This window comes from Acyrthosiphon pisum, unplaced genomic scaffold (genome assembly GCF_005508785.2).
Source record: "Acyrthosiphon pisum isolate AL4f unplaced genomic scaffold, pea_aphid_22Mar2018_4r6ur Scaffold_21849;HRSCAF=25055, whole genome shotgun sequence".
NCBI lineage: Eukaryota > Metazoa > Arthropoda > Insecta > Hemiptera > Aphididae > Acyrthosiphon > Acyrthosiphon pisum.
The window spans coordinates 17,592-20,611 of record NW_021771358.1 but is presented as its reverse complement, the minus strand read 5'-3'; the positions used below and the strand labels follow the sequence as shown (position 1 = coordinate 20,611).

At 29.5% G+C, this 3,020-nt stretch overlaps 1 protein-coding gene across 1 annotated transcript in view; it reads left to right on the top strand.

Annotated features, from left to right (window-relative positions):
• Positions 1-344: 344 nt before the first annotated feature.
• LOC115034978 (aminopeptidase N-like) overlaps positions 345-3,020 on the top strand; it is a 17,192-nt gene continuing 14,516 nt past the window's right edge. Inside the window, exon 1 of the mRNA XM_029492593.1 lies at positions 345-495. The gene's annotated coding sequence lies outside the window, so the exon portion shown is untranslated. The remainder of the gene's footprint in view (positions 496-3,020) is intronic.

The window sequence follows — 3,020 nt, the reverse complement described above, 5'->3', positions numbered from 1 at the left end:
TATATTTCTCATTTAATTAAATTGATTAGGTACATTCATATATTTTATGTTTATACAAGCACCAAATTTTGATATGTAAATAACTATTATAGGAAAATCGTTTTGAGCACAAGTGTTATTTCGTGATTTACAACGAAATTCTAATTTATTACAGTTGTAATCATGTTTATATAATGTTTATTTTATAGGTATTGTGTAAACAATTAATGTAATTTGTCATTACAAAACAGTCCATTTAGGTGATTATATTATATTTTGAGCTGGATTTTTTAAACACATAATTACATAGGAAATGGTTTTTTTTCGTAACTTGTGTTTAAATTTATAATTACCTGCATACATAGTAAAATTAAATAAAGTGAACTTAATAGACCCCAACCTATGAAAATATTCGTTACAATCATAAAAGTGTAATATATGTGTTATTTTGGCGTAGATGAGTATTTTCAACACTATTCAGATTGATAACAATTGAATTTACAAATAATTCTAATAGTAAGTAACTACACTGTATGTATGCAGGGCTATATTAACTTTCGTTTAATGTTATTATTTATCAGTTGGTGCAGTGATGCAGTGATATTTTTCAATTTTTTTGGGGGGGTTAAAGATAAGTCAGTGTATAATATTGTAAAAATACATTTGAGTAGATTTCGGGCCTAATTGCTGCACAAAAATGATCAAAATAATATGCAGTTTTAAAGATATGCAGCTAAATTTTTATTTTACTTTAAAAAATTCACAAACATACTGGAAAATACTTGAACATCTACTGTGTTAAGGAATAACGAATAGTGTGATATGCGAACACCGTGATAAACGAACACATATCAGGTATCTACTGATTTTCATTTCTTCGCACAATCTAGAATCTAGGTGTCAATTATTTATACCACAGTTTTCTCACATAGAGATACATACTGCAATCTTACGTACCTATCTACCATACGTGAAAATATAGGGGGGGGGGGGTGAGTTTGAGGGCAAAGCCTCCACCATAAACTTGAACAGCTCACCGAAATATTTTCTAAATTTGTTTTTAGCTTATTCAATATTATAATATAACGGCTTTAGGCTTCAGCCTACCAAAATATTATACGCTATTTGCTATTTGCACTGTACGCCACCAAATTACACGATTTCTTATGTAGTGATTTTCTTATTTTCTGTAACTTTGAAATGGAATAACTTTAGATACATGAACATTTCATTGAATGTTTATATGCACCATAATATTTTCAAAATATTTTGATTCTTTTTGAGCTGTTTACGGACCTAGTGCTGAAAGAAGTATCTACATCTATATCAGACTCTCATTGGGAGAAAGGCTGTCCTCAAGAATTGTTTATCCTTTAAGAATTCGAAATATACTCTGGGAATTTAGAAGTCTTCTATGAATTGGAAGTTCTCTAGGAACAAGATCTACTAAAGAAATTTGAGATATCCTCTAGGAATTTAGAAGTTAAAGATTGGAAGTCTTTTAGCTGATAATGTAAAGCTGTTTCATTAGTTGGTCTTAGGGTCTTGATTATATTAATTACTTACATATTTGACATATAATAGTTGATTTTATTAAGTTATATGTTATAAATATAAAATCTATGGTTTGTTTTTTTGAAGCAGTTTAATGATTTTTGTAGTAAGTACCTAGCTCTGATTTGTAAGCTTCATATTTTTTTTTGAATAAAGAGTGTTGGTTTTAACCGACGATTTAAGATAATATGGTTACCCAACGAGCTATGATAAGATGGCATGGGAAAAGAATTCAGATTCCACTACTAGCGCGGTCAGTGGACTAAATTTTTTACATGTCATATACTCATTTTATTAAAGTCTGTATACTAATTCTCTAATATTATAGATAAATTACTAAATAAACAATAATTATTAATAACTATTTAATTAAACATCATTTTAACAAATTTAAATTTGCCACCGGTAACGTTGTAGATAAAAAAAAGTGACCAGATCGCGTGACTTTTTGATTCATATCGTCGTTCATGTAATAGAATTTTTATAACGGATCGTTGGGCAACCATACTTCCTTAAACCGGAATTTTACTTATTGTACTTTCAGTTGCTTCAATGATAATGACACAATGTTAGAGAATATTAAAATATTTTAATTTTACTCAATGTATGTTGAGAACTTGAAGAGTTTGGTTCAAAAAGAGTTTCAAATTAGAACCATATTATAAAAAAAAGACCAGTTACGTGAATAATATTTGGGAGCTTATTTCTCTATAGCAGCGTTTCTTAAACTTTTTTATCCGTGGAACCCTTTTTGACGTCCACTTTTATCGTGGAACCCCTACTTTGTTTTCTAGCTTTTAAGCTTTTTGTTAGGATTATTTGCAAAAAAAAATATAATTATTTCATATACTTATATTGTGTTAAAGGTACTTAATTAAGAAATATGTTAAAAATTGGTTTAAATTTTTCTTGCAGCGATGAATCAGATGTAAATTCAATAAAGGTTTCATATTCTTTTGCTGACATGGCTGGAGGTTGTGTATTGACAATAAATGGATTTTTAATCCACAGTTCATTTTTATATTTCACCTGTTGGTCATTTGGAAAATACTGGTTAAATCCTTCACTCAATCCGGTGAGGTGCTGAATAATTTCCACAGTGAAAACTTCATTAATTTCGACCTCTTCCTCTTCCGAAAAGCATTTAACTGTAGGAAAGCAATCAAACTCGTTGGAGCTCATACAAATTTTCCAAAAATCTAACTTTTTCTTAAAAACATGAATTTTTTCGTGCGCAGTAAAAACATTTACGTGTCTGCCTTGAAGTGTGAAATTAAGCTCATTGATCTTTGTAAAAATATCACTTAAATAGGCGACTTTAAGTAGCCACATTTGATCAAGAAATCGATCTTTTAGTTCGAAATTGTGTTCCAAAAAAAAAAAGCACGTACCTCGTCTCTTAATTCAAAAATACGAGTTAGTATCTTTCCTCAAGATAACCACCTGACCTCGGTATGTAAGAGAAAAGAAGTGTATGTACACTTCCC